The 24339-nt window shown below is 45.7% G+C and overlaps 1 protein-coding gene across 1 annotated transcript in view; it reads right to left on the bottom strand.

Moving 5' to 3' along the window:
* The window catches only part of ANO2 (anoctamin 2), a 340778-nt gene that overhangs the window by 259199 nt on the left and 57240 nt on the right, over positions 1-24339 (bottom strand). The gene's annotated exons all lie outside the window — the stretch shown is intronic.

The following is a 24339-nucleotide window of genomic DNA, read 5'->3' as shown; positions in this document are numbered from 1 at the left end:
ATGACATCATAAACATAAATCATGAACAGAGATCTAGTGTGAATATAGAATATGAATCTATGTCCCAGGACAAGTGATTCTGTGAGTGTAGTAATTTCACCCAAAAATTAAAAGGAAAGAAAATGCAGAAATGAGTATTTGAAAATTAGGTCTTCATGAGTCAGTAATCCTGGTCACATTGTCTGTGACAAAAATTGGTCTGTGATTTAAAAAAAAGACATGAAGCTGTCAGTTTTTCCCCATCTTCACATAAAACCTCAAACTTTTAAAATAAGCATACAAAGAAAGCAACTACTTCTGACATTTTCAATTTAGTTTTGTCACTGAAGAATGAAAGGAAACCAAAACAAGTCAGAAAAATAGGCAAACGCTCCATTATTGGTAAGAAGCTTCTTAAACCACCTGCAGAATTCATTACAAACATGGTGTTTGTTCACAGAGAAAGGAGAACAAGTCGACAGCACCCCTTCTCAGATGACTGCTAGAAATCACGTAGAACCCATGCACCCTGGTGGGAAGATGCTGGTATACCGGCCAGCCAGCCACTGACATCAGGGCGCAGCCAAGGGTCAGTGAGGGAAGTGAGTGTGCTCTACAGAGAGAATGCTCAAAGCTTTTTGTTCCACTGACCCCCTTCACTCCTTGAGGTTCCTACTGAATTACTGTGTATTTTGTGAAGCAGGAAGCACAGAGCCCAGGACTGAGAAGACACCAACTCTGCGTGCAGCAAAAGTGTTACAGCTTATGTAAAAATGGATATTCCCTTTGGAACATTTTCCAGCTTCATTCACAAAGACCAGTTGGTGTTCAACAGTCCACCCTCTGGTCTTGGTTTTGTGTTAAAGATAATAGTAGAAGCATCCTCTGACCATCTGCCTTTGTGCTGGGCAGAAAAATAGGTGGCAACCAGAGGACTGCTTTCCCCACAGAGGTATACAAGCCATGACGATGCTCACATGACAGTGAATACGATAAAGAGATTCTTGATGATGTTCATAAGGCAATTGAAGACTCTCTCTATGATTCTGTATGGCAGTCCCACAATATATTCAGTAATTCACACATCCAAAACCTATCCCCCACTTCGGAGATGAAAGCTTATGATTTGTAAGGCAGAATAAAAAAGAAGAAACTAAGATTTTGTACAAACACTGAACTGTGGTATGAGTCTTGGAAAGTCTAGAGTTTGCAAACACCTGAAAAAAAAAACCAACAATAACCATTATGTGTATTTAGCTGAGTATATATCATGTGCCAGGACAGAACCAGATAGTCATGTACTTTGGCACAAAAAATATTCACAGCCATGCTGTCAGTAGGTACTATGACCTACTCCATTTTACAGTTGAAGAAATCAAGGTAGGGAATTTAATAAATTTAAATAGTTGGTCCAAAGTTACATAGATAGTGTGATTTTAAAAAGTATTCAGATCCAAGCAGTCTATGCTCTACCTGGTGATCTTCTTGTCCACTGGGGACAGACATGGCATGTTCCAGGCAGAGTTACAAACCACCGCCAAGGGCTGTAACAGAACATTAAGACATGCTTTTTGGACTAAAATCAAAATCAAAAGATGGATAAGGAACCAATGAGGCTGTCCTAAGATGAAACACTCAACCTTCCAGCTTCTAAGGATGACATCGTTCTGACAAAACACTGGAAGTGGCTTTCAGCAAGGAATCTCCTCAATTTCCATGTCTGTCTATGGTTACAATATCCAGGATTACTAGGCTGAGTCATCCATCACTTGCTGCTACTCCTAACTGTAATTTAAGCTCTTTTAATTTAGTGAAAATGAAGGGTAAGAAAGGAAACCATCTGGGAAGCTGACCTGTAGCCCCAGCTCTCCGCTACAGCCCCAGGAAAGATGTTTTTGGTGAAAGACGGCAAACGGTACCATCCTTCTCACTGAAATGAAATCATGACTATTACTGATTTTAATATATGATGTTTTGTCCTTACTTTTAAGTTGTGATGAATGCCTCTTTTTTTTAACTTTATCTATAATGGGTAGTGGAAGTGTGTAGTGAATATTTGTTAAGTGGCTGCAGATGTTCAAAGTTTGAGGAAGGATTGAGAAGGCAAGAGTCAAAACCCATGGCATTGGTGACAAATTGCTAGCTCTCCCCTGATGGTCATTCTCATCTCCTTCATCCACTTGCAAACTAAGAGTATGGCCATCCAGAAACAAGTCTATATCTCCCCTGCAGTTAAGTGTAATCATAACACTAATTTTTAAGCAACGTGGTATATGTAAGTAGAAGTGTCATGAAGCAGCTGCTGGCAACCCTCTTCAAAGACAGCAAATAGGTGCCCTTTGGCCCTCCATCACCCTCCTCCCCCCCATCTGCTGCCTGGAACATAGAGATAAGCACATCAGACCTTGCAGTCAAAGTCAAGGCCAGAAACAGCAAAGTATTGAGAGAAAAGTTGGGTCCTATCCTCGCAGAGTGTCATAACAGCCCTGGGCTGTCGCTGGGATTTTTTTTCTAAATTTTATTTATTTATTCATGACACAGAAAGAGAGAGAGAGAGAGGGGCAGAGACACAAGCAGAGGGAGAAGAAAGCCCTATGCAGGGAGCCCGACGTGGGACTCGACCCCAGGACCCTAGGATCACGCCCTGGGCCAAAGGCAGGCGCCAAACCGCTGAGCCACCCAGGGATCCCCTGTCCCCGGGATTTTTATGTGAAAGGTAAAATTGTTTAGCCATTGTGATTTTAGAGGGTCTATTCATTGCAGCCTGACCTCTTTGCTAGTTTTCCCTCCAGCAAAACATAATTTTCCTTCATTCTCCTCAAATGAGATTTGTTTCAAATGAAGATAAAAGCTGGAATGCAATCATGTGGTACTAACATCCAGTCATGTCCCTTTCAATCCATGCCGTATTGCTACCTTCTCATAAAAAGAAAATCATACAAGCTGATGTGAAATGTTAGCTGGCGTGACTGGCTGTGTCTCCTGGAGAAAAACAAATACTTGAAAACCCCTGAGCAGAACCATCACCAAGTGCAGAAGCTCTTTTTACTAACCAAGGCATCTAAAATTGGAGGTAAACACAAATTGAGCTATAAAGAAAAAAAAATGGCTTCTTTCTTCTCTGGGACCAACTGATCCATTCTCCCCCAATTTGGATTCTCTCTGGTACAGCAGGGGAGTGGAAAGAGCTTGAGCTCCAAATAAAAACAGATTAAGATGTAAATCCTGGATTTTACAGCTGTAGGATGTTGGGCAGGGCATTGAACCAAGTGAACCTCAGTTTCTTTATCTGAATAACGGTGAGAAACACTACTGGTCTGTTGTGAGGATTGGAGATAAGGTTTCTGCGAAGTCTCTGCCACAGGGCCTGAAATGTGGGCCATTCGAGATGTCAGCCTTGACCCTAGTGATTTGCTCCACCTGACTTAAATGACTGATGAGACAGTATCTGTTGGTTCTTTTGTGTTCCTCCAGCACCCCAGCACATAGCTGGACACACAGGAGATTTTTCCTAAATCCCAGCAGCCAACAGAAAGATTCAGGGAATACCAGTTCCTGTTACATTATGATTGTGATTAAGTAATCCTTGTTGACTGCCCTTGAACTTTTAAAAGTCTCTACAGGATTTTCAAAATGTCCCATGTGTTCTACAAGAATTCACAGGTTCAAAACATAGCACATCTCCAGACTTTGAGGGCAAAGTTAGAAAACATGACTTTTTGACACAACATGAAATTCAACATAAAATATATAATAGATTGTGTATCAGAGCATATAGGCCATCTCTAGAAAAGATTTTATAAATATGTAATTAATGTGACTGGAAGGGCTCCCAAATCTCATCAGGCAACTAAAACTCAAGTTCATAGAAAAGGAACTGTAACATGTCATTTGGTTCTGGTCATCAGACAGAGGAGAACCAGTGCCCAAAGATTTCTGCAAGCAAGCACAAGCCCATCCATCTTGAGGACAACTATCTCAGCTGCAAGAAATATGAAATAGACAACAGAGACAGAAAAATCTCTCCAGCTCAGTTGAAATGTCTCACAAAATTGTCCTACTGCTTTCACCATGATTCTATTTTCATAAAACCCTACAAATTCTGTTTCTCCATCTCCTGGATGTCAGGAAAAGGTACCCAAGAAGAGGATGCAGGCATTCTGGTCAAATGAAATGAATAGCATGTGTAGGGGGAAAAACAGCAACAGTGTATGTAGAGTTCAGTACCATTCATACTTTCAGGCATCCACTGGGGGACTTTAGAAAGTATCCACACAGATAAGGGGGCCTCCTGTACTCCTCAGTCATAATCTGACTTTTGGTTCTCTCAGTCTCTTTTAAGTTGTGTTGTCAGTTGGTTTCCTTGCCCTGTTCACCACTAACTAAATCAATGGAACATGGAGTTCCCAAAGCAAAGTCAGGTCTCTATGTAGAACCTGTGCCCTGCCTAATCAGCCAGTGCATCCCCCCCCCCCTTCCCCTCTAAAGTCACCTCAAGAGCAGGCCTGATCATAGGTACCTTCTCTAAGACACCAGCACCTCTGCCCCCTCCCTAGACTATAGCCACACTCTTCCCATTTGTTTCCAACTGCTCCAGCCAGCTTCCCACCATGGTACCTCCCCATCCAGCCAGTGTCCCACTTCAGAACCTCCTCACACTCTGTCCCCTCCCCTGCAAGGTCCTCCCCTACCCTCAGACCCAGCCAACTCCTAACTGGCTCTCAGGTGAAAGACGACTTCCTCCAGGAGGCCTTTTCTAAACCCTGGATTATGGGTGGTCCCCCCTCTTGCCTGTATGGCTCCCATCCTTCTCCTTCATATCACTGACCATTAGCACAATCATTATGAGTAGGTGTCTAATGCTTGTCTTCCTGGTTAGACCTTAAGCTCTATGAGGACAAAGAACGTGTCTATCTTGTTGACTGCTTTGTCCTCAGCAGCCAACACAGTACTGGCATAGAGTACATACTCGGTGAGTATGTATCGTAACTTTACTATGCACCAATACCTAGTTAGTTCTTCTTGGATCCTGTGATTTATTTCTTTTTTTTTTAATTTTATTTATGATAGTCACACACAGAGAGAGAGAGAGAGAGGCAGAGACATAGGCAGAGGGAGAAGCAGGCTCCATGCACTGGGAGCCCGACGTGGGATTCGATCCCGGGTCTCCAGGATCGCGCCCTGGGCCAAAGGCAGGCGCTAAACCGCTGCGCCACCCAGGGATCCCCCTGTGATTTATTTCTAAAAATTGGCTACAATAGCCCAGAAGTAATTGGTGACCCTTGGCCAATCACATTTAGATCTAGTTCTATTTCAAGAGAATGATGCAATTACTCTTAAGTGTCATTTCTGGGGGCACCTGGGTGGCTCAGTGGTTGACCATCTGCCTTTGGCTCAGGTCGTGATCCCTTGTTCCTGGGATTGAGTCCTGCCTCAGGCTCCCCATGGGGAGCCTGCCTCTCTCTGTATGTCTTTCATTAATAAAAAAAAATAAAAAGTGTCATTTCTGAATCATTTTCTCAGGTCAACAACTAACTTTATTCAAGATTCCACCTGACAAGGAATCTTATGAAGACCTTGTAGGAGGGCATCTCCATTACTATCAGTAGGCCCTGGTCCTCATTGCATTTGCAGATCACTTCTCTCTTTCTGGAGGCCTAACCCATCTGCACACATTCATTCTGGTGCTCACAAACCATAATCTGAACTGAGCTGGGACTGCATATACCTAGAACTCCTCTGCCTTATGGTCTTATAAGGTGTTGTAGCATTAAGGAAAAGACTGGGTAGGAAATATCAGAAAGGGAGACAGAACATAAAGACTCCTAACTCTGGGAAACGAACTAGGGGTGGTGGAAGGGGAGGAGGGAGGGGGGTGGGGGTGAATGGGTGACAGGCACTGAGGGGGGCACTTGACGGGATGAGCACTTTGTGTAATTCTGTATGTTGGCAAATTGAACACCAATCAAAAATAAATTTATTATTAAAAAAATAAGGAAAAGAATCAGGGATACCTTGGAAAATAAAAAACATTTCAAATGTAAAAGTCTCTGGTATCTTTACTTGCCAAGCATCAGACTTCTATGATACCATTCAACATCCCTGTGTGGACAGCTCAAAGCAGGGCCAGTTGATGGGCATGGAGAATTTCAAAAGAATAAATTGATTTGACCAAAGAACTCTGGAGATAAAGAGGCCTCTAAAAATAGTTAACATATCTTTCCCAAATAACAAATGAAGACCTAGAACAGAGGAGGCTCAGTTGCTTGGACATGGACATACAGCTAGTTAGTAACAGTTAGGAATGAAACCCAGGGCTCCTGACACCAGGGTCTGTCCCATAGCCCGAGAGCGGGATGGCACCACACGTCCCCAAGGGCTCCCAATCCATCTGAGGGCAATCCCACAGCCTCTCCCTCCACAAGAGAGGAGGTAAATGAGGGATGCAGGAACAGCAGCGTTGGGAGAGGGAACTGCACCCCAAGCCACCTCTCTCCAGTGTTCCAGCCACTTCTCAAGGCCCTTGGCAGGGACCGGAGGCCAAGCACTCCTGGTGAGATTATCTGTATTGTTTATGTCTTGCTGTTGTTATCCAAGACTGCATGTGGCTTTGCAAGACCACGTCCTCCCTCTAGAGAAACAAGAATGAATGGAAGGCAGCCCTGGCCAAACACTGGAAACCGATACTCCACAAGCCTCCTTCCCACACAGGCCTGCCAAGCCACCTCGATGCTGACCCCAGACGCTTGAGTGTACTCTGGTCCCGGGCCCCGCTGTGCACTGAGAACATCTGCTGTAGCACATCATGGCCCAGGAACAGGGCTGCCAGAGGGAGGGCGGGGAGATGAACGTGTAGAAGATGGAGAGGGACAAAGCCGGGCCAGACTCGTCTGAGATATCAGCAGCCTCGCTCACCTTGGATGGGCAGGGACCACAGGCGTACGGCTCCACAGCGAGGTTGAGAGAAGCCCCTGGTGACTGCCCATGTCCTTAGATCCCCATGCTGACAGTGCACAGTCAGAGGAGTTCTACTGTGTGCTGCTGAGACTGTGGCCGGGACAGCCATCGTCACAGACTAAAGGGGAGGGCGGGGTGTGGCCCTGACACTTTTGAAATGAGAACAGGAAATGAGGGGTTCTTTGAACCGCTCTGTCTGAGGAACACCCTGGTCTCCTATGTCACTGTTAAGACCAAAGTTTAACCTCCCTTCAGCTATTGGGACCTTCCAATCTACGGTCAGGGAGCAGGCTCTGCCTGGACTTCCTGGAGACCCAGAGACTTAGAATTCAGCACAGAGAACAGTGTCCTGACTGGAGGAGGAGAGATGAAAGCTTGCTTTCCTGGGAGGCCCCAGCTCAGAGCAATAGAACCTCCTCTTGAACCCCGGCCTCTCCAGGCCAAGGTGGGAATGGGTCAGCAGAGGCAGAGGGCAGGACCAAATGCCCACTGTGCCCTGTCCCAGATACCGCCGCCCAAAAAAATACCCACAGCATGTCCTTTCTTACAGGAAAGGCTTCACCTAGTCCCCAACCAAAGACTCGGGACAACATAGCCAAGGTCCTATAGAAATGAAAACTTGGCCAATCTTTTTTCATCCTTTTTTCAAAGCAAATAGCTATCACCAAAGTTCCTGGAAGGGGAAGACACCCAAGGCTGAAAGGGGACCCCTTGGGATCAGCTACCAAAATGGACAGGTGCCCAGAAGGGAGATGATCTCTAGACCCATACCATAGTGTCTATCTACTCTGTGTATCATCTATCACTGTGCTCCAGACAGGAGCCCTCCAGAAAGCCCCCACTCAAAGCTCAGGAGTAGATAAAGTCATGAGGGTGAATCCAGGAAAACTGATGAGTCAGACCCTCTTTCATACCAAGGGCTGAGAGAACCTGCTGCCCCACAAAATCCCTGAGCAGAGGCCCCCAAGGGCAGCATGGCACCCTGGAAGGAGTGCCACACGAACAGAGTGGGATTAAGTGTTCTCTGGGCTTCATTCTACTTCAAAAATCCTGCAGAAGAAATGAGAGAAAATCTTCACCATATATGACATGCCGTGGGAAGGTCGTGGGTACTTGGGCCTGAGGACCCAGTCTGGGAGCCCAGCTCTGTCACTTACCAGCTGCACCACTTAGGACAAGTCACCAAAGCCCTTGAAACTCAGAGACCATGTTAAAATAATTGTAATAACTAATACTACCTGGAGGACAAAAGGATAATAAATGGTACAAAGACACACACAGACTCTCTTGGGGATAAATATATTCATTACCTCAATTCTGATAGTAGTTTCACTGGTATGGCCATACGTCAGAACTGAACAGATTCAATGCTTTAAATATTTGGAGTTTACCACATATCAGTTACATCCCAGTAAAGTTAGAGGAAAAAATGTAAAACAATGCCACACTTTTCACATTTTTTTGTTTGGAAAAATATCATTAATTTTCATTAAAATATGTTAAATCAATATGTTATTTATTTAACAGTACGCCATATGTTAGTTTTTAGTAAATAAACAAATAATCAGTGTTTAATACTGATCCAATGGCATCTCAGAAGCAAATGAGATCACATAAAGTATTCTGCAAACTATAACATATATATAAAAAGGATTTTCTTAAGCATGAACTCAGGGGAAGTCACTGCCAAATCTCTGCTTTCAGTATTAAAATACAGAGCATGGCCCTACCTTTAGACAGATAACATATGCCTTTGACCTCCACAGGAATCCTACGAAACTTCTTGGGTCCTACCTGAGAGAAATCATAGCTGAGCCCACCACAGCAATAGTTTCTGGCACATATCTCAACAACACCAAGTGAAGTCAAAGATAAAAGAGAAAGTTTCTCTTGGGAATTTGCACTGTATCCAGTAAAGAGCTAAACAGAACCCATGAGCCAGGGACCAAATTTCTATAAAAAGAGAGGATAAGAATCCATAAGCTGTTAAGACGTTGACAGAAAGGCCAGGGCCTCCCCCCAACTAAGGCAGGCCAGGGGGGCTGAGGACCAGGCTTCAGACAAACAGGCCAAGCCCCAGACAGGGCAGGAAAAGGTCATGGATGAACCATGAGGAAAGACCAGAGGAAAACACTGCCCTTTCCTATTTGTCACAGTGAAAGTATTTTGGACAGTCGACATCCTGCAAGTGGAATCAGATGCTGCAAAAGGCTAGCCCTCAGCCGTGTGTGGGCTTCCCACTCGCCCCCAGCAGGATGCTGTGAGCCTTTCAATGCCCAGGGGAAGGGAGGTGGGCAGAGGGCCCCCAGTTGGGTGGCTGACACAGACCCAGACCAAGGACTATCGATAGGTCCTGGGTGGGCTGGGACAGTCCCTGTCTACTTTCCTTGCCTCATCATCCCATCCCATATAGCACCGTAACATTACAAAAACACCCCGAATTGGATGGTAAATCCTAGGGTCACCCTGCAGATCAGCAATGAGTACCACTGCATTCAACTGCCACCAAACCTTTAGGCAGCAGTGCCCAGTACCTCCTTCCTCACCTTCCTTCCTTTAGCCCCTGGGATAAATGTCCCACTCAGAGAGAAACATTTCTAGGCATTTAAAAGCCCATTGTATTACCTGTACAAGTACACTATTGTTAATATTCCTCCTAACTCAAAACTTATGTGATTCTTTGATTTTGATACTTTTCTTCCCGCCTGGAGACCCCTGCATAAAACCTTCAGGCTATCATTACTTAACTCCTCTCCCTCCCAAAGATATGCCCTTGTCTTTTCTTAGCCGTGACTCACCTCTCCCCTAGGGAATAGCCCCACTATTTCCTATGATTCAATCATCTCGACATATTTCAACTCAGCAAGTATTTATTGGGCAACAACTGTGTGTTCAGCAATGTGCTAAGAGCTAAAGGCATACAGAAGAAATATAAGCTATTATATACCATCACATGGCTTTCAGAGTCTTTGGAAACTGGATGAATGATATCTAACACATGAAACAGATGAATAATATCATGATGAGGAGGTAATTAATGTCCAAATGGACAAGACAACTAGTGATTATTCATATGATTCTTGCCTTTACCTCATCAATAATTGCCAGATTTTGCTTGGAGAGAAATAGTCCTCCTAGATCTCAGCCAATGTTTTCAGTGGAACTGACTCTATCACCACCTCCAGGGATGACCCCAATTAGCCTGAGCCAATCAGCATATCCCTCCTCTCGGCCAAAACAATTGGTTCTGGAATCTGTTTGTAATGCAGTCAGAACCAATAAGACGTTGAAGAAATTTTGGCCAGGGATTCCAGAGAGAGCAGCTTTCCCTTTCTGTTAGAACTCTGGGGAGAATAGTGGCAGTCAACTTGCTCCATAAAGGGAAGACCTGGGTCAGCCAAGGGACCACTGAGTAAATAGAAGTAGAACCTTCAGAAGCTTAAGCAAAATGATGGAGAAATAGCGAGTCCTTGGGGACATCATTTGAGCTGCTGGATCAAACTTCATCAAATTTACTTATGGACTTTCTGATCACATGAGCTCATAAATTCTCTTTGTTGTTTAAGCCAGTTTGAGTTAGGTTTTCTGTCCATGCAACCAAGAGTTCTCGCTGATACAAGAAACCAGTGGAAGAGCTGAGTCTGGGCTAGGGGAGCCAGAAAGGATGCCATGGGAGGACAGGAATGTGAGTTTTACTCTGAACACTGTATGATGGGATTGGCAGATACAAAAGGGTTGTGGGTGGCCTGAAGAGAAGGGACAGGCAGACAAAGATGCAAGGAGGAATGCGTGCAGGGTGTGGAGCCCAGCCCGCCTGAAGTAGGGTGGAAGCCAGGAAGCCAGAGGGCTGAGATGTGGCCTGTGCTGATCACACTGCCCACTCTGTGTTACTGCTGTCCATGAACTTCACAACAGCAATCTGGATGGATCAACCCCGTACGGTCACCTACGTTCTTTAGATCTTTGGTAGGAAAAAGAATAACAAGAGTACCCCTGAGAAAATGCCTTCCTCCTCTGAGCAGAGCTCAAGTTGGGAAGTTCTTCCCATTTGCCAGTGAGTCCAAGAAATACAATAGATGGGCAGGGACTGTCCATCTGCTCCACAGCTAGTCCAGGCTGTGGTCAACAGAATAAGGTGCAAACTTCCCATGTGCCACTGTGACCTTCTGCAGGTCAAAGGAAGATTGCTTAAAGGCAGGGCTCTGGCTCTTTATTCTAAGGGCCATTCATCCTTTATAACAGATCTCTTATATAGAGAGGCAGGTAGACTTTAAACACGTACAAAGAAGCTATAAAGCCTTCTACAACACTAGTCATATGCTTTATTCAGCTAAAGAGCCCTTTCCTCGAGCCAAATATTTCAAGGGGCAGTCCTATTGAGCTCTGGAGGACCAGAACTTCACCTGCTCAGCCATCTTTGGTCCTGAGACAGTCTCTGTGTCACCTTTATGCAAACTACAAGAGTTGTACCATTCGCCCCGGAAATGGGTGAAAGCTTCTGATTGTCACAATGACTGGGGAGCACCATGGTCGTTTTGTGGATGGAGGAAGGGATGCCAAATATGCTTCCATGTTTTGGAAAGTCCCACACAAGGAAAATTCTCTTTCCTAAAATATACAGTGCTCTAGAGAGAATTGCTACCCTAGAGCTTAGAGACCTACAGTTGAAAACCAGGGTGCTGCCCATAGATTTATCACACCAGTTTCCTGCCCACACCCAACAAGATCCAGACTTGAGAGGCATTAAGGGAGATCTTGAAAATTTTAACTTATGAATAAAGGCTATTAAAATAGCTAAGATCTAGATCTTGGATCTAATATTGAGCTGATCAAAGATTGTCAGAAAAGACCCATCACTATCATGATTAAAAAGAATAGAAGAGTTGATTATTTGTGGGGCTTCCAAAAATATCCAGAATTAGCCCACCTTCCAAGAGTGCTATGAAAATAATTCATTAGCCTAGAGTGGTTTGGGGGCCAGAGAATAAAGTAGATGTGGTCTCTGAGAAGCAGGGTACATTTAAGGAAGAGTTCAGAGAGCCTAACATCTCAGCTTTTCCCTACAGCCCTGTGTGACCATGGATATGGTATGTAGTTTCTCTGGGACACGTTTTTCTTATTGGTAAAACAGAAAAATAATAATCCAAAAAAGCAGTGACTTCACAGAGCACTTATGAAGAGCAGTAATACAAGAAAGGAATCTAGCACCATGCCTAGCACATAATAGGTGTTCAATGCTAACAGTAATTGGATTCTGCAGATGGTGTCTGAGGGCCAGAGGAATTCAAATAGAGGGGGTCTGTGCAATCCAGTTTCCAGCATCCTCCCTTTTTTCCCAGAAAAACCTGGCTCCTGGGGCATTTTTTTTCCCCTATATGAAGCGAGAGCCCAGTTTGGAATATGTCCCCTCCGTGCAGCCAAAATTGGCTTTTCCACAGCCATAACCCTGCGTGTGCATGCACACACACTGCCATCAAGCTGGCCCTGCCTAAGACCACCTGTCCCTCCCCGTAGCCTCTGGTCGGGAAGAGAAGGGGTCATCAGCCCTGCTAACTAAATCTACAGATAACAAAGTGGGCGGCACTACAAACAGCACCAGAGAGGATGGGGAAATAAATGAGAAGGGACCTGGGGAGTTTAGAAAATATGGGACAGGAAATAACGAAATGAGATTCAATGCAGAAGAATGCAAGTAACCAACTGGGGGGAGTAATCAGAAACAGCGAGGAGAGAGGAGCTGGGAAAAGCTGGGAGAGGAGATGAGGACTTAGGGGCAGTGGTGACAGGTGGCAAGTGGGAGAATGGGCAGCAAGAGGTAAGTGACAAGGGACTGATGGAAGCCTCATGGTGAGGGCCACATGGAGAAGGTGCTGATGCCGGCTGAGCTGGTGCCCTGCATCCCACCACCTGGCTGGGCCATGAGGCATTCTGTGAGGCTCACTTCCTTTTTCTTTTCTTTCTTTTTTTTTTTTTTTTTTGTATTTTTTTTATTAGAGTTCAATTTGCCAACATATATAACACCCAGGGCCATCCCATCAAGTGCCCCCCTCAGTGCCCAGAGGCTTACTTCCAAAGGCAAGCCTCTCACTGGAGTCACACCTTCTCCAAGAAGGTCTTCTGGACTCCTAAAGCAAGTGAGACCAGTATCCTCACTTGTCACTCATCTGTGGCATGCAGCACCGGGTCTGATTGTGGACATCTCTGATTCCCTTACCTCCAGGGTGACCAAAACCCAGCTCTGAGGCTCACTGGTTCCTCCTGGCATTGCCTTGAGCTAAGCCCATAGTAGGTTTTCAACAAAAAGAGGGAGAGGGGAGTGACATTATCTCAAACAACACAAGGAAGAGAAGACTTGCTTGCACTCCTTAACCCTTTACTGGTCAAGATGATTTCTGAGGCTCCTCTATCTCCAGACACCTCTACATTGGTGCAATTAGTCTAGTGCATCGTGTCCAGAATCAAACACACATTGTCTGTTTCACCCTTATTCAGGCCAGAACACAAACCAGAGGTCACTCAGGGTCAGGGAAAAGAGGACGAAAAATAGTCTGGGGAACACAATGAAGTGGACACCTACCCCTACCTCTCCACCTCAGTTGACGATGACTCTTCTGATTTGGCTGTAACAAGGCAGTGGCTTCTCAAAACTACAGGGGTTTCCCTGAGCTATCTGTCCCCTTTTCGCTCAAAACTTCATAATTCATCATCCCACTCAACACCGATCAGGAGAATAAGGTACAGCTCATTCTCTGGGCGCTTGAATGAGGCGCTGCAGAGAAGTCAAACTGCTGCCGGGGGCCTTTGGCAAGTGAGGCTCTTAGAAGAAAGGCAGGAGCCCCTCATTAAATCCAAGAATATCACAATTTTCACTAAACATGTGTGTTTTAAGGGATAAAAGAAGCAAATGTTGAACTTGCTTTGAGGCTTGGCTTACTTTGGCACCGGGGAACAACAGGAGGGGCAAGTTAAAAGCCCAAAGTGCTGAACAATCTCCCTCTGAGAAGCGGGTGGGACGGAGGTGTTTCTCTGCATAGCAGGTTCATTACATTCTGAGCCAACAGGATTCGCCACTATTGTGGGTCTGTGCAGAAAGCAAGCCCACAGTCTTTCCTGCTACTGTGAACCCACAGTATTCCAACACTGCTCACTCCCGGGGGCGAGCAGTGGGAGAGACAAGGCATGAGCTGGTGATGCAGAGCCCCAGGTCCCGATGCCAGCACTTCCCATCTTTGGTACCTTAGGGGTGTCACACCTGAGCCTCCCTGGGCCTCTGCTTTCAATGATAAGATTGAACTCAGAAGGTCCCCTCACACTGAAAGATCTCTTACTTCATGAAAGCTAGGAGTTTTCTTAGCAATTCATCCCAAAGCACTGGCCTTTCAGTCATTCTACCACAAAAGTAATTTGATGGGCTGCAAAGCCCCCATCCTCCCAGGAGTGAGCGCCAGCACAGAGTCACAGAAACTATCACCACCTAAACAGTACTATATTTCTTCTGTCTTCTTTCCCCAAGGCTCCCATCCCTGTTCTCATATTCTAAAGCTTGAAAGGATCAAAGATCCAACTCAGGATGAGGCAGCCTTCTCCAGGATGAAAAATGCAGCAGTCCTCAGCCAGCAAGAATACTTATTCAACTCTAGTACTTATCCTAACCAAGCTGATCCTGTGCAGTTGTGCAGGTCACGTACTGCACAAAGCTGGTCTCATTAAGGGGGTCCCAACCATAGAGAGGTTATCTTAGAGTTCATAGTTTGATGACACATGGCAGTCAGATGTCTTGATCTAACAAAATCATCATATTAAAACAACTTTTTAAATGGAAACAAAGCACCTTGAGGAAGGGAGACCTTTTTCTAATTGGCACAAAGATGCTATATGGACTAGCTGTGGCCTCAGTCTTAACTCTGGATGCTGACCCATAGGAAAATAACCAGAGAGAGGACAGGAGCACTTAGTGTCTTTTCCAGTGCCTCAAAGGAAACCGGCTCTTGAGAATAGAATCGAGAAAACTCACCTACACAACTCACAACTCACCTACACAAGCCAAAGCAGAATGCCTCCTGGGAATATCTGTATTTGTTAAAGGGTCAAACAAAGTGACAATTTCTTAAAACTGGGTCCATGCCTTGCTCAAGCATGAAGATACCTAGTTTGGTGCCTATGGTAGAGTCAGCTCTCCAAACAGTTCACTCCAAACAGACCAATGAAGGAATGAAGAACCTACTAGTGGATAGTGAAAGAACCCAGAACTCCTAAGTCTTAGCCTACAAAGAGACCATGGCAGGCTGGAAAGCCCAACACATCCCACTCGAGTCCTTCATAAGCTTTGCACACAGGCCACACTCAGGAAGCTTCATGGATGTTCTGGTTTCCAGAAAGCTGGAGATACACAATTTTCTAAGCTCCTTTTATTTATCCTGCAACCAAGAACATCAGAGAAGCAGTCCAGAGACTAGTCTCAGGATGTCCACCAGCTTTCACAAGGTCCAGGTTAAGGAAGTCGGAATAAGATACGTCTGCAGTTCTCCCTCTCTTGATGTACAGCCATTTCAGAGAGCACTCCATGGGACCCTCCACCTGCTTCTGTGTTGCTCGGAAAGTTCCCTCATTCTGGCTCACCCGTCACTTCACCCACAACTTTTCCAGCTAAGGAAGGCCCAGGATGTCTTGAAGAAGCTCATAATCTAATGTCGTGTTCCCACACTGTGAGACAACCAAAAGACTATGTTCATCAGTTGATGACGAGGCAACTCGTTGAGGTGCAAAGGCTGAGGAAGATCCAGTCCCACACAGCAGAACTGTGACAGGGGCTTGAACGCTTCCTCCCACCCAGGACTCACAGCAGACGCCAAGGCCCATGAGGAGGGTGATGGGGGAGAGGATGGACATCTAAGGGTATCTCTGAAAAGGCTCAAATCCTTCCACCCACCTGGTGATCACACATTTTTGTGAATATAGTAAAAACAACTGGGTTGTACACTTTAAAAGGGAAGCTTTTCTGGTATGAGAATTCTCTCAGTTCTTTAAAAATCATGCTGCCTACATCTCCATTTTTGCCCACAGGGAGGGCCAGCCTGTCAGGACCCTGGAAATGCTTCCTAAAGAGTGCTTCCCCAGGAAAAGCATGCTGGTCCCGGGAGGAGTCACGACAAGATACTGACAGTCCTACTGTTCCTTCTGAATGACTTTAGCGGATCATCTAACTACTCAGAGCCCTGGCCCACAGGATGGAAGAAATGGCATCCTTCATTCTTCAGGTAAAGAGCTGATGGGGGGAGCTGTGGGAAACCCCAGCCAAGGGCGCACACGAGGCAGATGCACATCTTTGTCATCTCCTTCAGTGACAGAGTACTATTTGCATTTGGCTCCTTTCTTTTTCTCAATATTTGATGACTTGGGCATGGCTACTATGTGTGACCAGCATCTACATTGCTGGAAATAAATAAGACCAGAAAAGGGGGCTGAAAGAGAGGGGGTGAGGACTGAATTGGGTAGACACCCTGCCAGGGTCAGAACTGTGGAGGTGTTGCCTGTAAGCGCCTAAGCAGTTTTCTTTGTCTCTCTCATGACACCTGGTGTCTCCAGGCTCCTGAAATCTGGCCTGTGTTCTCCAGCTCTATCCCAGCTGAGCCTCTGACTCTGGACAACAATTCCATTGCTATACGGATGACAAATCTGGGACTATGTGAGCAAACACTGTCCAACTCACTCTGTGCCACATGCCTGCTGTGCTCAGTTCCCCACCCACATCCCTGACCCACCAGGGCCTCGCTGGAGGGACTGTGGCCGGTGCCCATCCAGCAAGCTAGGGGAGCCAAGGGGAGTCTGCTCAAAGACTGAAAGGAGGCTGGGAGGAGCAGGTCCTGTTGATTAGGGGCGGACTGAGCTGGAGCCTCATCTCTGGCTGTGTTTCCAGCCACTCCATCAACACATCGGGACAGATGAGGTGTTTCCGTCAATCACCGAAGATGCATGGCATCCCAACTACATCCTCCCAGGGCTGATGAGGCTTCTTGGGAGACAGTCAGTGTTTCAAGAAGCTCCTTGTTCAGGGGTGGCAAAGTGATCTGGAGGAAAGGTGGCCAGAGCACGTGTGAAAATGCAAGGGGAGCTAGAAAGCCGGTCAGGCCTCAGCGACAGCCTCACAGCCTTCTTGAGAGTCCTCTCAGCCCCAGTGACACCAGCTACAGCTGTGAAGTAGGAGGTAACATGGCCCAGCTCCCATCCCAACCAAGGGATGCCCCCAGAAACCCGGACTTTACCCCACCTGTGAGAAGATGGGGATAAAGGCCTTGAGGCTCCTTGTTTTTGCACACATCCATGGAGACCCCAGTCTGAACCAGAGGGGCTCACAGAGAGAAGCCCTGCCCAGACTCTGCCTTCGAGCAGCTTACAGACTGGGTAACCTCCCAAGAGGCTAGGACAGAGGACTGGAAGTCTGAGAGCTACAGAAAAGTTGAGAGAGAGGGGCTTCTGGGGGAAAACCTTGAGTTTCCTAGACCTTTCTCATAAAGAGCCAGGTCACAGGGTCAGTGTCCGGGGGCTCAAATCACAACTGGCAGAGAAAGACAAGACTTCCAACTGACCTGCTGTTCACTAGCTATGTGAGCTTACAGGAGCCACCTTTGTTCCCTTCGCTTCTCTTCCCTTATGCAATGAATGCAATGAATGGTGGGGGTAGATGATGTGTTAGGACCCACCCAGGGTCATGTGCTGCTTTGGTGCTTTACACTGAGTCACCTTTGTCACTACAGCATGTCCTTAGGTCCATGCAATCCTCTATTGTTGCAGCCTCCTGTCTTTGCTTGGCTCTGGGGTGCACCTGTGCACACACAGCCACCTCCCAACCCTTCAGGCCTTCCGCACACCTGCCCTGCTTTCTGACCACTTGCTTCGCAGTCAAAAACCTCACTCCTGGCTCCCAGGCTCTCCCCCAGCCAGCTGCTCCAGTTCACCTTCCCCTGAATTCTGTGTGAGATGCATAGACAAAAACTCCAGAAATATCCTGAGAATAGGGTCCATGTCTTTTTCTTTTTCTTTTCTTTTTCTTTTCTTTTTTTTTTTTGAACTCTCGCCTGATGACCTGTCATCTAGGATGGGAGCAGCAAACATTTTCTGTAAAAGAGTAGACAGTCAATATTTTAACACTCTGCAGGCCATATGGTCTTTGTCATAACTACTCAACTCTGCTGCTGACCTGCAAAAGCAGTCATAGACAATACACAAATAAATGAGTATAGCCAAGTGCCAGTACAATTTTATTCACAAAAGTAACTGGTGAGCCAGGTTTGGTCTGCTGATCAGCCTGCCAACCGCTAATCTAGGATAGGATTTACTGATAGATACACCTCCACCTTGGTCCTTCTCTAATTACAGTGATTGTCTACTTGAAGGCTGGCTTTGTGTCTTTCAACTATTGAATCCCAGTCTAATACTGTGCCTTATATATACTACATACATATATCCAATAAACGCTTGTCCCATTACTGTTCTGATATGATGGCACAAGTTGCACATCTCATGACCTAGGGAGATCATCACTAGGACAGACCCCTGAGATATCAAGAGGTAGACGAGCCCCAATGGGAGGGTGGCCCAGAGCCGAAACCCTGCCACACAAGTTTGTACCGTGCCTGCCAGGGAACACAGGGGGAAGGCAATTGGCCTGCTGGCCTCAGCACAGCTCTTGGAGGGAACTCTTTTCTGCTACATCAAAGGGCGCACCTCCTGATCAAAAGTTTGGACCAGACGCTCTGCCTCCTGGATCCATTCCTCCACCCCCTCCTACGCTCCCAACTGCTAGCTCTCCAGGGACTGGGATCAACCATAGAAGGCAGACATCTGTGGAAGTCTCCAGTGCCTTTCATCTGAACCTGTAGCACAGGCCCAATATCCACCACTACTACATTCCTTATGCTGCACAGGTAAGAAATACCATCCAGACCCATCAAGCCACTTGACTCAGGATATCCTTGCAATAGAGTATAATATCCCCCATTCTATGAAAGATCAGCCTGAGCTCAGAGAGGCTCTGACTTGCTCCAAATCACAGCAGTAATCAGAACCGGTCCCAGGGCTTCAACATGATGAGGGCGCCACACAAAGCTCATATGACAGAGGCCACATACAGAATGACAGAGAAGACTCTATTCTCACTGATGCATCTCAAGGGGGCAGAGGGACAGACAAATCAGAGATCATTCGGAGGAGAAACATGAGAAAAATAGAGAAACTCAAGGCCACAGCCAATGAGAAATGGATGAAGGGGTTTGATTACAGAGAAGGCCAGGGCAAGAGTATGGGTGAGGGATCATGGTATTTGGCTTGGGCAGGGCCATGGCTACCTGAGGAAGAAGTAAATATCCTTCTTAGTTCGCTATCTGTCCGTGTGCCCCCCAAAAGAGAGCAGGGGGTGGAAAACCAAGAAACAGACCCTTAACTATAAAGAATAAACTGGGGCGGGGGGTCCCAGAGGGGAGGTGATGGGGATTAGGGATGAGCATCAGGTGTTGTATACAAGTGTTAAGTCACTATACTGTATCCCTGAAGCTAATACGACACTGTATGTTAACTAACTATAACTTAAATATTAAAAAAAAAAGAATCATGATCTAAAATACAATCAGGTTCTCAGAGCATCGTTTGAATTCTTTTGCCTGCCTTTTGGAATAAGGTAGTAAATAAACATTCCTTTGTCACTTCCCATTTTAAAGAGAAAATGGTTATTACAGTGAGTTGAATAGCAACATCTAAATATTCACATCCACCTTGAACCCCAGAAAGAGGCCACTGCAGATATAATCAGTGAAGATGATGTCCTACTGGGTTAGGGCAGGCCCTAAATCCACTGACTGGTGGCCTTAGAAGAAAAGAAAGGGACACCGAGAGAAAAAGGCCACACGAAGACAGGGGCAGGGACTGGAGTGATGTGGCCACGAGCCAAGGATAGCCGCGAATTGCTGGCAACCACCAGAAGCCAGGGGAGGGCCATGGGCCAAGTCTCCTTCAGGGCCTCCAGAAGCTACCAATCCTGCCGACACCTTGACTGTCTGTGGACTCTGGCCTCTGGAACTGTGAGCAAAAACTCCTGTTGTCGTCAGCCAAGAAGTTCAGGGTAATTTATGATGGCAGCCTGAACAAACAAATACAGTTACTAACTTGGAAATACTGACTTGGAAATACTATGAGACTAAGCACTTCATGGAGAGGCAGTAAAATATGGAGCTTAGGAACATACAAGATAGAGGGCACCTGGGTGGCTCAGTCGGTTAAGCGTCTGCCTTCAGCTCAGGTTGTGATCTCAGGGTCCTGGGATAAAGCCTCATGTCAGGCTCCTTGCTCAGCAGGGAGCCTGCTTCTCCCTCTCCTCCCCACTCATGTTCTCTTTATCTCTGTTGCTATCCTTATATATCTCAAATAAATAAATAAAATCTTTAAGAAAAGAAGAAGAGAAGAAGAAAGAAGGAGGAGGAGGAAGAGGAAGAGGAAGAAGAAAGAAGAAAGAAGGAAGAAGGAAGAAGGAAGAAGGAGGAAGGAGAGGAAGGAAAGGAAGGAAAGGAAGGAAGAAGGAAGAAGAAGAAGAAGAAGAAGAAGACACAATATGAAGCCAGACAGCCTGGGTCAGAGTCTGCCAGCAACCATTCACCAGCTATGTGACCTTGGACAGGTTATTTAACTTCCCTGTGCCTCAGTCTCCCCTCCAACAAAATAAAAAGTATCATAAAGATTTAGTGCATTAATACATGGACAGCCCTGAGAACAGAGTCTGTGTTAGGGGACAAACCTTATAAATTTTAGCTATTATGATCAACTGAAGCAGACCAGAGAATCTGAGTTTTATATTTTACTATAATCACTACTGTAACAGTGGACAGTCATTATGAGTCTCTCTTAAGTGGAAAGCACTGTACCTACCAAAGAATGTCTGATGTACATTCTAATACTTACAACAAGACCATAAAGGAGGTAGAATAATCCTCAATTTATAAGTAAAGAAACCCCGAAGCTCAAAAAGGTTGAGTAACTTGTTCAGGACCACATAGTAAGAAGTGATGTAATCAAGATTTACACTTAGATCCACGTAACTTTAATGTCTTTTCATCATATGACACTGCCCTGCTGGGCAGGGACCAGTTCTGCTCCCCACTGTATTACCAGCCCCAGCACAACACTCAGATACTAGTAAGTGTGTCCCAAACACTCAACTGCCCTGAATATTAACATGATGGACTTCCTCTTAAGCTCAGTCCACGCAGCATAGAAAGAAGTACCCAACAGCAACGGAGCTAGACAACAATCCCCAAATGAACCGACAGATTGATGGGAACATCAGATTCCCACTGACTTATATAGCATCCTATACGGACACACAACCTTGGTGAAAATGTGTATTCTGTTACTTAGAGAAGCCAGGGAAGGTGACATTGAGACTCAGAACTCCTCTGGAGGAACTCACTACCCATTAACTTCATTAAGATTTCAGTTTTCCATGGGAAGTGGAGCAGGGAGCAAAGTTGTACCTTCTAAGATTTCATCTTGAAGCAGATTGTTAATCCTGTTCTACTCAGGTCAGGCTTAACATCTGATTGGAGGGAAGAAAGTGGATAATAAAAGTTGACTGTACCCAACATGAGAAACAAAACTAACTTCAGAAGTTCTCATGGCTTCTGGTGGATTTTTGACATGGTAAGACAGAAAAAGTCTAACCAGACAAATGATGAACTATCTGTAGCTCAGATACAGATCAGAAGAAGAAAAATAATCTTAGGGGCATAAATATCTAATGAGCTCTCTCAGGGTACAAGACTTGTATGAATCACCAGGGTTACAGGAATAAGGCCATCCCTACACTTGTGGAGCTCTGTGTCTGGTGGGGAAACAGACATGAAAATAAATCATTATACATGCTGGAATAGAAGAGGGAGGGGAGAAACATAGGGGGTCAAGGTTGGCCTCACGGAAGAGAACAGGCATGACCTGAGACCCATTTCTCAGGGGACGAAAGGTCACACCAGGAGGATGGAAGAGCATGGACAAAGTGTGGAGGCAAGAAGCCACACAGCAAGTGGTTTGGGGTGACTGGAGCCTCAGGTGTGTGTCTGGGGTCAAGTAAGTGAAGAGACCTTCCTGGGCAAGAGGCTAATCACAGCAACCTGCTACAGCATGCATAAGGAGTGTGAATATGATCTCAGGTGTTTGGAAGCCACTGCAAGATTTTAAATAAGGGACTGACTTGATCAGATTTGCATGGAGAGAGGCCATCCGAATACAGTATGAAGATGGTTAGGAGGGCACAATCTAGGGGTCAGTTAAGAGATACTGTAATAATGGAAGGGGGGATACTGAGTGCTGGAATTGGGGTGGTGGCTTTGGAGAAGGACAGGTGGAAACAGGGGAAAAAAGACTGACATGACTTGGTCTCCACATCAATGAAATCGGAAGGGAGACATTGATGGCTTCCAGATTCTGGCATGGTTGAGAAGGAGAATGGTTAAGACAACCCTCAAGATACAGAATCAAAAAGATATGGGATTGACAGAGAAGATGCTGAGTTTAACTATGAACATTCTGAGTTTGAGATATTCCTGGACATCCAGGTATGTGTGGCCAAGAGACAGGCAGAGGAGCCTGAAGCACATGGCAGAGGTCATATACGAGCATCTGAGAGTTGGGACGCCTGGGTGGCTCAGCGAATGAACGTCCACCTTCGGCTCAGGGCGTGATCCCGGGGTCCTGGGATGGAGTCCTGCATTGGGCTCCCTGTGAGGAGCCTGCTTCTCCCCCTATATCTCTGCTTCTCTCTGTGTGTTTTTCATGAATAAATAAATAATCTTTAAAAAGAAAAAAAGCATCTGAGAGTCATCATATGCATGTAAATAGTAACCCGGCCATGGTGCCATCAGCAAAACTGTCCAGAGAGTTTGAAGAGAAGGGTAAAGGGATGAGCACTGGGGTGTTATTCTGTATGTTGGTAAATTGAACACCAATAAAAAATAAATGTATTATAAAAAAAAGAGAAGGGTAAAGGGAAAAGGAGGAAAGGAGCTGAAGATAGAACCTGAGAACACTGCTGCACAGACGGAATATAAGGGGGAGGGAGCACATGAGAAGGAATAAGGATGCCCAGAGAAGCACAGCAAATGTAGGGACAAATCAGGTTACGACCCTGGAAACCTTCGGAAGAGAAAAACACCAAGTCAGAAGTGGTCAACTGTGTCAAATACAAAAAAAAAGATCAAGTAAAAACAGAGTTGAAACTATCTCTGATTTCACTAAATAGAAATATTAAACAAAGTTAAATAATATAGAGCACATTACCATAGTTCCCAAAATTCAGCAGACATTTGGTAAATGGTGGGTGGATGGATGGATAAAAGGAAGCACTTCATACTGACCACTGCCCAGCCTCCCCAACTAAACTCACTGTCTGCATCATGGGTTGTATTTGTGATGGTTTTTTCCAGAGCCAGAGAGACAAAGGTGACCTCAGGGCATCCGTTCCAGGCTAAGTCATATAGTCCGTCTACCTACATCTACAGAAATAAAAAGAAATGTCCAGCCCATAGAATAACAAGAAAAAAATTCATAGCTATTTTACCAAGAAGGGTCTTCCAAAGGTCATTCCATCTATCCCCCTGCGTCTGGCAGTATGTCAAGAGTAATATTTAACGCACGCCATCAGTAACATAAAGAAACCCACATATGCATGCATCCAAATCAGACTTGCCAGAAGGAAGGGAGGAGTAGTTTTGCGTCTTACCCTACCACCTCTTGCATCTGGCGGGGGGAACGGAAAAACTCGTCATCAGCCTAGCTGCTGCCCCTGGAGCCAACAGCATAACCACAGAGCCAAGTCTCTGTGAAATGCATCAGATCAAACTCAATGATCAATAATAAAATCAACAGCCTTCTCAAAGCCAAAGGGGTTGAAATTCAGAAAGGGCAATCCTGTAATTTCTCCTGGGGCCATACAGCACACTCATTTTTGTGAGATTTACAGCTTTAACCAATTCTCCGGGTGCAGGACAATGTTACAGAAGTCAAACCTTTTGACAAGGTAAGAGGCCAGGGCCAGGGGAATAATGATATAATAATTAGAGGGGCTCATGGACCCCTCAGTCCCCTACCCCCACGAACTCTAACAAGAGAAATCCAAACTGCTTACGAGGGTAACCAATCAAACCAGAAAATCCAACAGCCATACAGTTCAGCTGGAAGAATGTTCCTTTATTAAACAAACAATGTGTCTGGAACACTTTGGGTCTCATTGTTCCATTCCAGGCTGGAGACCGAAGCTATAGAAATAAATTAGCAATTTCAATAATGCTCATCCTGGGCTGACTCTGCTGGCAAATTGAGACTTCCTGGCGGTGGCCAAGAATCGAATTAACTCTTTCTGGCTAT

This window comes from Vulpes vulpes, chromosome 8 (genome assembly GCF_048418805.1).
Source record: "Vulpes vulpes isolate BD-2025 chromosome 8, VulVul3, whole genome shotgun sequence".
Lineage (NCBI taxonomy): Eukaryota > Metazoa > Chordata > Mammalia > Carnivora > Canidae > Vulpes > Vulpes vulpes.
Note: the sequence above shows the minus strand (reverse complement) of the source record. Positions and strands in the feature narration are given on the sequence as shown.